This window comes from Cygnus atratus, chromosome 25 (genome assembly GCF_013377495.2).
Source record: "Cygnus atratus isolate AKBS03 ecotype Queensland, Australia chromosome 25, CAtr_DNAZoo_HiC_assembly, whole genome shotgun sequence".
Lineage (NCBI taxonomy): Eukaryota > Metazoa > Chordata > Aves > Anseriformes > Anatidae > Cygnus > Cygnus atratus.
Window position 1 is genome coordinate 5175975 of NC_066386.1, and position 14387 is coordinate 5190361.

At 52.0% G+C, this 14387-nt stretch overlaps 1 protein-coding gene across 5 annotated transcripts in view; it reads right to left on the reverse strand.

The window, feature by feature from the left end:
- The window catches only part of GJC1 (gap junction protein gamma 1), a 28660-nt gene extending 18835 nt beyond the window's left edge, over positions 1-9825 (reverse strand). For 3 of the 5 annotated variants that reach the window (XR_004781832.2, XR_004781831.2, XM_035566975.2), the window contains exon 1: positions 9597-9797. The gene's annotated coding sequence lies outside the window, so the exon portion shown is untranslated. Of the gene's footprint in view, positions 1-3906; positions 4374-9596 lie in introns of those variants that run through there. The other 2 variants (XM_035566978.2, XM_035566976.2) reach the window with 2 other exon arrangements.
- Between the last annotated feature and the right edge of the window lie 4562 nt (positions 9826-14387).

The window sequence follows — 14387 nt, forward strand, 5'->3', positions numbered from 1 at the left end:
GCTTGCTTCATAAAGAAGCCTCAAAAACTGGCGTGAATGACACACAAATAAAACAGACACCCCGTGCCATGACTCTGTCTGCCACAACGCCCCCGATCAGTCACTCTGCAACATTTAAGAATGGCCGCGGCTTCACTGTGACCCAGATTCCAAGAAGACTGTTCTTTCCCAGCTCTGTCAGCTGGTCTAGCAAGAGATGCCACCTCTCCCTACAACGGCATCACTCAAATCCATGTAATTGTTTCCTCAATGGCAGCTTTGTGACTTCGCTGTACAGAAAAAGATGTTCTGAAGGCAAAAGAGGAGTTTGCAATGGAACATGTATTCCAGATCCTTACCAGAGACTGCTTCACAAGATGTCCCGCACTTAAATTAGCTCTGCTAAACCTGGTCAGCACTTCCCACCTGTTCAGACGAAGGGCAGGAAAGCTTTCCAGACCTCTGTGACTTCACACGACTGTGAGGCTCCTCAGGCAGAAAGCGCTAACCTCAGGAAGATGGAAGCTGTCAGCAGCCAGCTACGCCAGAAGGCTGCCGCCTCGCCGTCGGTTACTGCAAGTTACCGGCACACCACAGCTACGCACGAGGGTCGTGCTGACCGACAGCCAAGGACAGAGAACCCCAGCGCCTCACCAGACCTCCAAAAGCACTTCCGGTATGACCGGGTGTCCAGCCTGCACGTGGCTGAGCGCGGTACAGATCACACGGACGCTCCTTCCAGAGAGCCATGCGAAGAGGAAGCTCTGCGCTAGAACAAGGTAACGGCGAAAACACAAGCTGGTCAGGCAAACTGTTTCTTCTGTCACATACTGCCTGCTGCGTCAACTTCCTAAGCTGCAGAAATAATTGAAAAGTTTGTTTCAGTAAATCCGTTTTCAGTACAATTTGTTTTGAGGAAAAGGAGAGCAGTGAATCCGAGCAGATTGCTGAACTGTAACTAAAATTTTACTCCGGCTTGAGTTCAATGGGAGTTTGAACAGCTTTATTTCACCAAAGATAAAAAATACAGAATATTAATTAATGTGGATAGAAACTTACTACGCAAAATTTTTTGTTGGAAATTATTTCCTAGAGTGAAATAAGAAGCCCCAGATTGTCATTTTCCCTGAATGACCTGAGTACGTTTACAGACCCCTTGGGAAGGAAGCTGAAGCGCGGATCGCGCTCTCCACGCTGCTCCTCACACAACCATCACAGCGGCCGTGAGCTGCCAGAACACGCACACCAACTTTTTTTTTTGCCTTCCTGAAAACAGCCACAAATAACTTGAAGTTTATGAAGAACTAGAAGCCCTTTTCCCACTGTGCTTCATGGAAGAAGATGCGCTAAACCAAGCACAAAGCAGCAGACAGTTCATTTCTGGTCAACTGCCTGCTTTACCTTGCCATACATGGCATCAGGCTCGTTATTAACAAGGATTATGAAAAGTGGCAGCACCTGCGATGCACATTAGCCTCCCAAATGCAGGGAAACTGCTTAAATCGGGTACGTGACCTGTAGATGTGATGGCATACTGAAAAGCTTGGTACTCGAGTGCAGACAGACCACGGTCCGTGCTGCTCTTTGGTACCGCGGGAGATGGAGAAAAGCACCTTGACTACTGCCAGAACCGCCCAACAATGCTGAACTTCCCCCAGCTTCTTATTTCTGAGCTTTCACAATTTTAGGCAGGTGGTCACTTCTTAACCTAACCTTGTTAGTCGAAGAATGAGCTTCCTGCCTGTGGTGTACGTGTTCTCTTCTGAGCTCTGCCTGGGAGACAACACACAGCTGCCATTTCACAAGTCTACAGAGCCACCGAGACCCAGCGTTCAGCTTCACCTCCGCACCAAGCGGGCAGCAGCATAAGCGGTTTGGCCTTAGAAGACCTTGCTTAGAAACTTACCTATAACAGCAAAGGATTATAAAAATTGATTTTTTTTTTAATAACTAAAGAGAAATAGAAAGCAGAGCATATCAGAACAGACCCTATACCTACACAGCCTCCTTTCAGACAACGGCTGGAGGCCTCTGCAGTCTTCGGACAACCATTTTACTCCCAAGCCTGGCTAAGGCTTCACCATCAGTTCGGTTACAAGTAACTTCCCAGCGGCGTTACAAGAATAAAATACTCACGGGAATATACAAGCTTGTGAAAAGACGTTAGCACACTAGATGCCACGGCAATAAATGCAGGCACAGCCTCACAAGTTGATGCAGCACATACTCAAGGATGTGTCACAAACCACTCCTGTGATTGCTTTACCAGTTCTCTGAAGCACTGACCACTGGCAGGCACAAGCGGCCCAGCCGCGCTCTAGCAGAGGCAAGCTTGCCTTCGGAAACATCCCCACCACAAAGGACGCTCCAGCAGCTTGAGCTGCATCACTTCTCACTCGGAGAAACGGGGGATTAGCTGCCAAGCGAGGTAATTCCTAGCAAGAAACTGCCAATGATTTGGTGGATTCCCTTCCTTAGGTACCTGCCCCACCACGCTGCTGCCATCCGGCTCACCCACGACCACCGCAGCTTCTGTCCCACCACTGCCAGAGCCACAGGCATCCTGGGCGTCCCTCGAGGGGAGCCTCCCTGCAGGAAGCCACCGGCCGGAGCAGGCTCGCTTCTTCGTGCTGCTAGTAGAGGGACAGTGGCACACAGGACAAGTGAAACGGCTTCTTCGCATTTCTACTCACGGTACAAAAACCAGACCCGTCTGTTCCTCTGGGGACTCTTTGGCAAATTGGCTGACACTGAAATGGCTGAAAAAAAAAGAAGTCACAGAACAAAGAGCCAAACTGAGGAGCAGCGGGTTGCCAGCCCTGGGTGGTGTTCACCAAAGAGGAAACCTGCAAGCCAGCTATAACCTTCCTAAAACCGCCTTGGTACCTGGGGACAGCAGGGAGGTGAGCATGATGCCACTTCTGTAAGACAAAGAAAACCCTGGTGACTTGTAGGCCTCAAAACCCAGTGCTCTTTGAGGAAAAACTGACAATATTTAAAATACAGACAAGAATTAGCGGACTACTGATGTATCTGTATAAATATGATACACCAGGAAAAAAAAGAAAATCATTGAGACTTCTGCAATGGGACTCCCAGCCTCGCAGAAGGCAGCGCAGACCACTTTGATTTTCAAGACTTGTGGCTCCCTCAAAGGCTTCTCACAAGGAATCCGCAAGGCCATACCGGAACAGGGACCGTCCCCGCAGAGATAAACAACTGGGCAAGAGATAACAAACAAGGGTGGGAGTAAACAGTCATTTCCAGCAAGGGAGGGAGTCACAGCAGTTTCACAGGGACAGAAGCTGGGACCAGGCCATCATCTGAGTCAACGGGACAGTAGGAGGGCAGGCAGCAACCACGTACCCTGATGGTAATACCCAAGCCAAGGAAGGCAAGCAGCTGTGAAGAACAGCAGAAAAATATTATGGCTGTAAGTAACCTGGTAGTAAAGTGGTAGATGAAATCGCATGTAGATAAAGTGATGCGTACACCAAAAATAATAATAATAAAATCCTATTTCACACTCAAAAGGATGAGCCCTGAGTTGACCTTGGCGCAGAAAGAGATCCTGGGGCTGACAGGCTGCTCCACAAAAGCTCCAGCGCTGCTCAGCAAGTTCCAGAAAGCGACCAGCACTTGACCAGGATCGGAGAAGGAAGGGAGGGAGCGCAGAGCACGCTGCTGCGGCATCATGGTTCCCCGTGTGTGGTTCCCTGCATCCCAGACATGGTGCCACCCACACTGTCCCCGCCACAGAAACAAGAGAGCAGAAGCAAACAGCTTCGGAGAAGGACAAAACCCACCGCAGGCACACGCTGGCTGATGTAGGAAGAACAGTAGGGAAAAGAAAAGGTTAAAGGGGCAAAAGCTGGGGAGCTGCAAAGAACCGAGTAGCCTGGAGGTGGAATGCAGTCGATTACTCACTGCTCCTTCAAAACTGAAGAAAGGGACAGTTGTTCACGCAGTGGGTGAGTCTCCAAGCAGAAAGCAGTCAAAGTGCTGCGAGGGGTTTCAAAGATGCTTCTGTTGGGCTTTCTTTTCAGCCCCCACCGCGGGCCGGTGCCACAACAGGACGCGAGGCCAGGCGGCCGCTCCGGCGCGGCTGTTCCTGTGCAGCCGCCATTTGTTTCTGCCAGCAGCTCCACAACGCAGCACTCCAGGGAATCAGACCTTCCAGACACCCAGATCAATAAGGGCTTGGCTACAGACTGCAAAAAGCACAAGAGCAGGCTGAGGAATACAAATCAAGCTGGATCCTGCCAGAGAGGTGGGGATTCCAAGTGCAGTGGGAGCGAAGACTTGAAGCGAGCCAGGGACTTCGGAGGATCACTGCCATATGGCTGCACGGGACATCGATGTGTACGTCTTCCCGAGCACTTCGGTTTTTGTTTCTGAAATATCCTGGGAATCCGTCTCCAACATGAAATTATTTCTCCTTTTAAAAATAGTTCAGCTATGCATTTGAAAGCCAAAGGAACTCTTGTACACGAATGACTGCTTTATTTAAAATTGAGGCATTTGTTAATCACCTAAAAAAAATGTTTAGTGGGAGAATCTTTTTTTTTTTCTATTTTTAAGTAAAATCAGGAGTAAATGCTGCATCCAAGACAGCATACCAGCAAGACACGCATTTTTCATACATAATTTTATTTTTTACACCATTTAGGATCACCCTACCATCTGTACCAGCCCGGTGTGCACAACCCACCCACCCCAAGCCCCTGACCTGCACAGCACCACCCGTGTAACATAACAGCAAGGCTCCCAGAGCACCCAAGGAGCCAGAAACTCCCCCTCAAGGTAACAGGGAAAGCATCCCCACACACAAAAAATACAATCGCCCTTCCAGGCTCTACTAGCCTGTCCAGCCCCGGGATGTCACCGCAGGACTCAACACACCCTTATGCCCCAAGAGCTGCCCGACATCCCGCGCGCCGCCTACTTCGGAAGCACACCGCAGCTATCCTTGGTTTTAAAACCCCAAATCATCTTTCACGTTCCTTCATTAGTTCAGCTCAATCGGAAAAGCAGAGTGGAACCAACTGGTTGCAGTGCGGTGCTTTTTTGGGGAGGGCTTTGGGGATTTTTAGGAGAGAGAGGAAGCAGCATGCACAGCCACCTACAAGGCAAATCAAACAATCCTCAGAGGGAGATTAATGGCTGAGAGGAACACGGTACAAGGTACTCAAACGAAAATCACAAAGCGCTATTGCCATCCACCTCTCCGGCACCACTGAACGCAGTATTTGCACTTGAGAAGCACAGCAGGCAAAATGTGCCCATCCCCTAGAACAAACGCCTCCTCTCTGTACCTCAACAGCATCTCGCGCAGGGTCAGGCAGATGCAATCCTGGCTGTCCTCTGACAAATGTGTAACTAAAAAGGTGGAACTAACATCCGTAAGAGCGGAAAGCTGGTATCGTGTCCTTATTTAGGCAAAAAGCTGGCTGGCTCCAACGATTTTCATCTAAGAAAGCTAATAGGGAGAAATCCCTCGCTCCTCTGCAAAGCACAAATCCCAGTTCAGCGAGACATTTAAGCACATGCCTAATTTAAAGCTCGAAAGAGATCCTCCTAATAACCGGGCTGCTTGCATATCTACTGCTAGGCACAGGCTTAAGTACCTGGATGATCTGGAAATACCCCATAGCCCCCGGAAAACAGACTAAACCAGCTCTGTTTCTAAATTAATCACAGGGATCCAAACAGAACGGCTAATATTAAACTGGCGGGGGGCTGTGTGTGTGCACACATCTGTTCAAGTTTAGGCATATAAAACATTTTTCAGCCCAATGACTCCATAGGGAAATGCCTCATACATCAGCTCATCTGACTCAAATTTTCCATCGCATTTCCCTCCATACAGTTTTGCCCATAAATACACTATTTATTTTTCCAAACATAGCTTTTTATTTCTAGAGTAAGAATGCCCTGTATCTCGTGTTATTATTTAAACCCCTGGGTTCTTTCTTGAAATGTCATTGTTAAGAAATTATTATGGAGGTATGGAACTAAGACACCTACATTTGCAGGAGGAAAAAGGATTTTTTTTCTGCAGTATTTACTGTTCTCAGTATTTCCTCCAGAAGAGTGTTACCCAAAAAATACTTGGTAGCACCCTACCTGCCCAGCCACATGTAACTGTACACCAATTTAGCTCAAAATGAAGGATTAAGGTGCACTACATTTCAGAGAAACCCAAGGTTTTAAAAATCCCAACCAGATCTTCCAGAGAGTCCACAATTTGGAGTGAACTGTGTTACTACCCACACAGTGATAAGGATTTGTGTTTATTGTAGGAGTAGCACAGAAAAGGAAATCCAACAATGCAGTCTTCCCTTCCTAGAAGGAATTTGAAGATAAACTCATTTTTGTGGCTTCTAGTAGAAAGTGAACAGTCAATTCAAAAGATGATAAACACTGGGAAGCGAACAGATCGTTTAGGTGTTTAAAGAGTAATTCTTTCCAGAAGCAGAATTTAAACATCGAGCAATGTAAGTAGAACAGTAAGTAAAATCTGAATTTATATCATTCTACCATTCTTAGCCACAGCTTCAGTCAGAAGCGAACGTAGCACGAGTTCAGGGTGCTGCAGTTCCAGCCCCGCTGCCCGCAGGAAGCCCAGCGAGCAGCTGGAATGGCTGATAATTAGGTGGGGTCCTGCAATAATTAGGAGGGGTCGCGCACAGCACCTCCACCACCACACGAAGCGCAGCCAACGGGGCTGGTCCCCAGAAGGGGACACGGTGGGGCTGGTCCCCAGAAGGGGACACCGTCGTGGAGCAGGGACCTGCTGTCAGCAGCACGCCCGTAACGCGGGGACCTGTAGCTGCTGTCCCTGCATCCTCACGTGGGCCAGCGGCGGTAAAGCCAGAGCGAGCATAAGGGGAAATATATAAAAATGGGAAGCATTAATGAAATGTTTCTCACTGGAGTAACTCCTGTTATCTAGGAGACACTCCGAAGGTGTTTGCTGGATGAAAAACAAAACCTGGAAGGAGGACGGGAAGAAAGGATCACCTTCAGTGAGACATCGTCCACCCTCAGAGCCTGCCGAGCTGCGGGGAACAAAGGGGTCTGTTATCCTCCCAGCTTTTTACTCCAACTGTTCAATGATCATTACCGTTGTCTGAGTCTGTGCCTCCATTCAGAGGGTCCTGTCTGAGCAATCAGGCTAAAGCACAAACAAGGGACCTGCTGTAATTCGCTTACATGTTGCCTACATGGGAGAAAAAGGGTGGTGAAAATTCAAAGTGGCACTAGGAAAACAGCCACCAAATCGCCTCCCTCCTGCTGGCACAGCGCAGACAGCAAGTCCGTGATTTCCCTGCTCTTCCCAGCCTCAAAAGGAGCAGCAGAGGATGGCTCATCACCCGTCACAATCTATAGCCCGGCACTTTCTACAGGCTGCTGCGAAGTAAGAGCTGTGGCATTTAATCCCCTCGCGCTGGTGGAAGAAGGGACAGCGAGCTCCCCAGCCCTGGTGGTCACGGTTGGCTCCCGCGCAGGAATGAGGCACGGCACGGCCGCGGCGCTTCCCAGCAGGGAAACTCAGGGCACGAGTGCCCCGCGCCACCTCACAGCAGGTGAGCGAAACCACGACGAGTTGGCGAAGCCAACGGGAGAACCCAGCTTCTGTCAAAACTGTTGTAAGAGGACAAAGCACAGCGTTAACAGGAACTACAGCTGTACAGCTACAGAGGGCGGGGCACTGTGCACCCGTGACTGCGTACAAGTGACCGCCGGAGGAACACTGGTGAACGAATTCAAGAACATTCACCAAAATTCAACAGACGAGCACGATCTGCCTGGGTTTCTCCTTTCCCGGCTTCCACAGACACCGTTTTGCTTTTAGAAGGAGCTGAGGGGTCACCACACCGTAACACATCCTTACCCCCAGCGGGGCTGCTCAGTAAAAGCTGCGTGGGGCGCGCTGAGGCTCCTGGCACAGCTCCTGAGCAGCAGGACCCGACCCACGCATGTCCCAGGAGCTCCGTCCACAACGCAGCCACCAACAGAGCCACTTTCAGGATAAAGTTACTCCTGATAAAGTGCTTCTACGTTACTTTGTTGGTCTTAAGCATTTGAACTACACCCACAGACAATTCCAGGCGCCACAAGTGTTCCGGACCTCACCCTTGACTTGCTCTGGATGGTAAAAAAAAAAAAAAAAAAAAAAAAAGCAGTTCTAGGGGACTTTTGAGGACTTGGAGGAGTTGCTGGCAGTCAACACATCACTAAGTGAACAATTCTGTACATTAAAAACTCATCGTACAAACTCTCCACCAACAACTAGATTTCAGTTTCAGATTTTTGCCCTTGAATCTCGTCCTTGTCAGATATAAAACTACACGAAGCCAGAAGAATCCTTTTAATATTTCACGTATACAGCACAATTCCCAAATTAATTATCTTTTTATACCACAGAAAATTCTTTAGAAAAACTGTGTCTAAAATTAAAACTGTGAAGCACGCACTAAAATCTCTCCTGAATTCTTAAAGTGGTCTGAACTTGTCCAGAGCCTGATCACAGCCTTGCTGTGCCTATGTTAGTCCGAAGACCATTCTGCTGCTCCAGCTGCTTTCCCCACAAACACTTACAGTTACCAGGTTTTTGATTTCAGCCTTCTCTTTGTTGAGCAATGGACAGGACTGCTGGAAGCCTTCACCTCAGCACGTTTCCTGACCCCTTCTAGGCTCTTCTCTAACTCGTTCCAAGTGAGCCACAGTGCTCTCAATCTACGACCCTAATTTTTCAGTTATTTCCCAATATTTGCATCATCTGCATGTTATCTGTGATGACTGGGATGTTTTTGTCCAAGCAACAAATAAGAATATTCACTTATGAAGGGCTAAGAATGGGTACTGACAGAATCCATCTAGAAAACGGACAGAAAAGGACAATTCCTCATTTGTAATTCACGCATTCCACCTGTAAGTCAATTCAAACACACACACACACCACTCAATGTTGCTGCATCACCTTAAAAAACACTTAGTCCCCTTGTTTTTTCTTTAAAACAGAAATGTTTTCTGTTACCAATAATCCAAAGTCTGTTGCATCACTGATAAGACTAAAATTGCAAGTTTTTGTTAAGTCCTAAAGTCCTAAAGGTAGTCACTTTGGAAGGGGTACAGCCCGTCATTACATTTTTTAATGACTTTTCACAGTTTGAACTGAATTGAAACTCAATAAAGCCAGTCTTAAAAGCAAATGCAACGCTGAGAGAAGGTAAGCAATAAAGACAAGTAGCCACAACAAATACCAACTGCACAGGTCTTCTACAGTTGAAAAAAAAAAAGATGGTCTCATAAAATAGGTTTCATCTTAAATATAAGCCTTCAAACGTATGTCAAAGCATAACAAATTACTTTCCTTGTTCTGGTTTGCCCCATCCTTTTGCCATTTCAATTCAGAAACATTACTCTGGACACTGTTTTCCGAGGGGAAAAGACACTGCAGAAGGGTGATTCTCCTCCGAGGAACCACAGAAATATTCCCAAGCCTGACACCAAGCTCAACATGAGTGACCGGCAGCACGCAGCCATGGTGCCCAGCCCCACCGCGCACCAGCTCAGCCCCACCGCTGCTCCACGCCCGGCGCTTCCCTTACCACGGCTTTGTCACAGCTGCAGGCATGGCAAAAAGCCGGCGGCCGCAGGAGGGTCGGAGCCCGCTCCCAGATCCCGGCCGCCCGCACTTCACTCAGCGAGGCACCGCGTTAAAACTACGGGAACGCAAGGGCCATCCGCTCGGTACCAGCTTTGCCGCTGACCAGCGAGCAGAGGACGGACGGCGAGCAGCCTGCGTGTCTGTCAGATGCAGAAAATATGCAGGAGTTCACCCCACCCACGGTCACGCCCTCGGGATCTGCCTCAGTCACGAGCGCGACAGCAGAGGGAACGCAAACGCTGCCCCTCGTGCTTGCTCGGAACCGCAAACGCCGAAGTGAATTTTAGGATTGCTGCAAACACAGATCCTTCAGCTCTGTTCAGCTGTGTGGGAAGAACGAGGAACGGTACAATAAAGCTCAAGTTACCCCTGTAATTGTATATTAATTGTCTTTAAAAGAAAAGTCTTACATATCTAGCTTCATATATCAGAGCGGAGCTTACTTGTTCCCCCAGGAAAGCATACGGACAACTTCAGCGCATTCTTCAAAAGAATCCAAACCAAGGAGAAGGGCACCTTTTATTTTCCTAGCCACAAGTCTTGACAACAACGTCATTTTTTCTCATTTGCAATGAGCTGAACAAAGGTGGGTTTGGGTAACTGCACTGACAGCAGGCTTGCTGAACGTCACTGAGAAACGGCTTTCTAACAGAAAAGGCACAGAAATTTTTTCTACCAATTATCCTTGGCTTACAGAGTGCAGAAAGCATGGAAATGAGACACGGAAATATCAAGAACAATTGCCTATAAAACACACGTGTTTTGTTTTCCCTCTTATTGGTAAGGGCTAACTAAACATCCAGTAAAAGAGCTGAATCCAGTGCTACCAGTTGTTGCTCAAGAATCCATATTGTACGCACATGCCCTAATTAAATCTATACACAGTCTCCTGTTTGCAATCAATTGGATAGTGGAACAAAATTAGCACTTCCCTAGGAAGCAAGGTCTCAACAGCCAGAAAGTCAGAATTGATTCCTCCCAGCACAAAAGGGAACTGGATAAAATAAAATAAACACTAAAAATAACTGTACAAATGTGATCCTTGCGAAATTTTAAAACAACAGGTGAAAGGCCTAGCGAAGGCCAAAACTTTCATAACAAAAGCATCGTTATCTGACGCAGGGGCCGAATTTTTCTCCTTGCACTCTGCATTCACCCTGAGCAGGCAGAAACGCCAAGCAGCACCGCTGCACTTCAGGTCTACCTTGAGACGGGGCTAAGCCTGTCGGCAGCGTTGTAAGCATTTACCTGGCCAAGGACCACAGGGCACCACGCATTTCTTAGCTTGTTGTGGCGACCCAACAGCAGCTGTAACAGGGAACCCAACGCTCAGCTCAGCCCAGACCAAGCCGTGAGCGGCACGGCCACCTCTGGGTGCTGTCAGTGCCCGGAGTGCCACTGCTGGTGCCTCTTAAAGGAAAAAAATACCTGTTACTAGGAGCTGACGCCTTCCATACGAGTTCTTATGGCATGAAAAAGCCAAATTTACCACCGAGGGCCGTGAAACCGCTTCAAAGTCCGCCTGCTCCAGCACGTTTCTCTCTAATACCAAAAGCTGCAATGAGCTTCTCCGTTCCTTCCCTGGGGAAAACCTCGTTACCAGCACCCGCCGCGAAAAGCGACCTCCCCGCAGGACCCAGCGCGGTCCCCCCGGGGACATCCGCGGGCACAGACCGGGGGTGCCCGGCCCCGGCCGCCCCCCCCCCTCAGAGCACGAAGGACGCCGGGGGCGCTGCGGGCATCCAGCGAGGGGCCCCCCGGCGGCGGCTGCCGGCTCCCCTCAGCCCCCCGGCCCCCTTCAGCCTCCCCTCGGCCCCCGGTCCCCCCTCAGCCCCCGGTCTCCCCTCAGCCGCCCGTCTCCCCTCAGCCCCCCCCCGGGTCGCCCCTCACTCACGCCGCCGCCACCCCTCGCCGCTCCGGCTCATGGCCGCGGCGGGGCCCCCCAGCCTCCCCCACGCTCCGCCGCGGCGGGCTCGCCGAGCCCGGGCAAGGGGGCGTCGGGGAACGCATGCGCGAAGCCCCGTAACAGCCCCCCCCCCGTCCCCATAAACCCACCCACATCGGAGCTGAGGCGGGCTGGGGGAGAGGGACCGTAAAGATCTTCGAGTGACACCCCCAGCCCAGGCTGTCCCCAGCCCCAGCCAGCCCGGCCTTGGGCACCGCCAGGGATGGGGCACCCACAGCTCCTCTGGGCAGCCTGGGCCAGGGCCTCACCACCCTCACAGTAAAGAATTTCTCCCTTTGATCTTGTCTCAATCCCCCCTCTGTTTAATTCTCCCTCATCCTGTCACCGCACCCCAACAAAGAGTCCCTTCCCAGCTTTCCTGCAGCCCCCTTGAGGCCCTGGCAGGCCCCTGTGAGCTCTCCCCGGGGCCTTCCCTTCCCCAGGCTGAACCCCTCCAGCTCTCAGCCTGGCCCCGCAGCGAAGCTGCCCCAGCCGCTGAGCATCCTCATGGCCTTCCCCAGACCCTCTCCAACAGCTCCGTGTCCTGCTGGTGCTGGGGGCCCAGAGCTGAACGCAGGACTCCAGGGGGGGTTTCACAAGAGCAGAGCAGAGGGGCACAATCCCCTCCCTCGCCCTGCTGCCCACGCTGATTTTGGTGCAGCCCAGGGTACGGTTGGCTTTCTGGGCTGCAAATGCATGTTGCTGGCTCACGTCAAAATTCTCATCAGCCTACACTCCCAGGTCTTTCTCCTCAGGGCTGCTCTCAATCCGTTCTCCACCCAGCCTGTCATTGTGCTTGGGATTGCCCTGGCCCAGATGCAGGACCTTGCACTTGGCCCTGCTGAACCTCACGAGGTTCGCACAGCCCCACCTCTCAGGCATGTGCAGGTCCCTCTGGATGGCATCCATCCCTTCCCTCCAGCGTGTTGGCCACACCACACAGCTTGGTGTCATTGGCAGGCTTGTTGAGGGTGCACTCAATTTCACTGTCCATGTCGCTGACAAAGATGTTAGACAGTGCTGGTCCCAATACCAACCCCTGAGGAACACCGCTTGTCACCAGTCTCCACCCGGACATCGAGCCACTGACCTCAGTTTGATCGTGACCACCCAGCCACTTCCTTATCCCTCAAGCAGCCCATCCATCACATCCACGTCTCTCCAACTTGGAGACAAAGATGTCACGCAGGACAGTGTCAGATGCTTTGGGGATGGGGACAGGGACACTGGGAGCAGGATGGGGATGAGGACATGGGGAACAAGACAGGGATGGGGACACCAGGAGCAGGATGGGGACAGGGACACTGGGGGCAGGGCTGGGTCACCCCAATGGGAGCCTGTTGCTCAACGCTCCAAGGCCCCTTGGGAGTCAGGCGGGATGGGGATAAACGGGGATGATGTAGGGGCTGGGATGTGATCGCTCTCCTGCCTGACAGCCCCATTGCTGAGCCCCGATGAACTCATGCCCAGGATGGAGCCACAGTCCCCACCATCGTGGCTGTGCCTCAGTTTACCTGCTGCACCGCTGCTACAGCTCGGCTGCCCCTGTGGCTGGGCCGGTGGGGGGTAATTCCAGCCGCTCCGCAGGGAGCAGGGTCAGGCCCAGCTGCGCACATTCCCCGTTCCCAGGGAACAACCATTTCCGTGGAAAATTCCCAGCCTGTGCACGAGGCTGCGTGTTCAGCCACGGCTGCGAGAGCTTGCATGATAGCCCCAGACCCACTGCAGGTCAGCATTTTCCAGCTGCACTCCCCGCTGGGAGCAGCCTGCCTGAGAACTGGCTCCTTCCCACGCTGCTGGGCCGCATCCTGCATCCCGGCCTGCGGGTAAACAGCCTGGGGGACGTGCCCAGCTCAGGGACATGTCCATGGTGGCCAGACCTGTGGGCAGAGCAGCCCCAAGGCTCTGCTCTCTGGCAGGCAAGGGGTGATGCATGCTGATGACCATCAGTGCACAGGTACGCCCGCTGCGGCGGCAGGACTCCTGGCCTTTACACCCAGCGCTGGAGAGTCTGGAGCTGGGAATGGAGCCATCCCAGAGGGCTGACAGACATCCCCTTCCTGGGACAAAGCCCTCCCTGTGATGTGACAGGGCGGCCGAGAACTTAACTCCAGAGCTGAGGCCGCGGCCCCCAAGCCTTGGGACGTGTGGTGCTGCACCAAGTATGCTGCCGGCCCCACAGACCCCGAGCCTGCTGCAGCCCGGGCCCTGGCTTGAGCAATTCAGGGCTCGAGCAGCTCCAGGAGACGGCAAGCCTGGCCCCCAGGGCCCAGCTGGGCACTGGGCTGCTCTCCATGCTGCCCTCACAGCAGGCACAGGGCCACCAGGCACTGCAGGACGTGGTAGGAGCACAAGGCAGGAGCTTTCGTCCTCCCTGGGACCTCTCTGCTGAGGCTGCACTGCAGCGAGGCCGTGGGGCCAGGCCCGATACGGGAGGTGATGGGGCAGCTCCTGGAGCTGCCCCGGTGGAACGGCTGAGCCCCGACACAGCAGCCTGCCAGGTGTGTGGGCGATGCCCCTGTCCCCAAGCAGCGGCAGGAAACCCTTCCCGGTGTTTTCCAAGCCTGGTGGCTCCCGGGCCCAGCCCTCCATTACCCCCTGCCCTGTTCAGCTTCCGCAGAGAGCTAGTACACCGCGGGATGCCTGGATGCTCTTTGACAGGGCTGCTTCCTCCTTCCCTGGGCCTACGTCAGTCCGGTGCTTCCCAGTTTCCACCGGTAGCTGGGAGAGGGTTTAGGACGTGCCTCGGCTTTACCTTCTGCTCCTTGGGTGCTGCATGCTCCCACG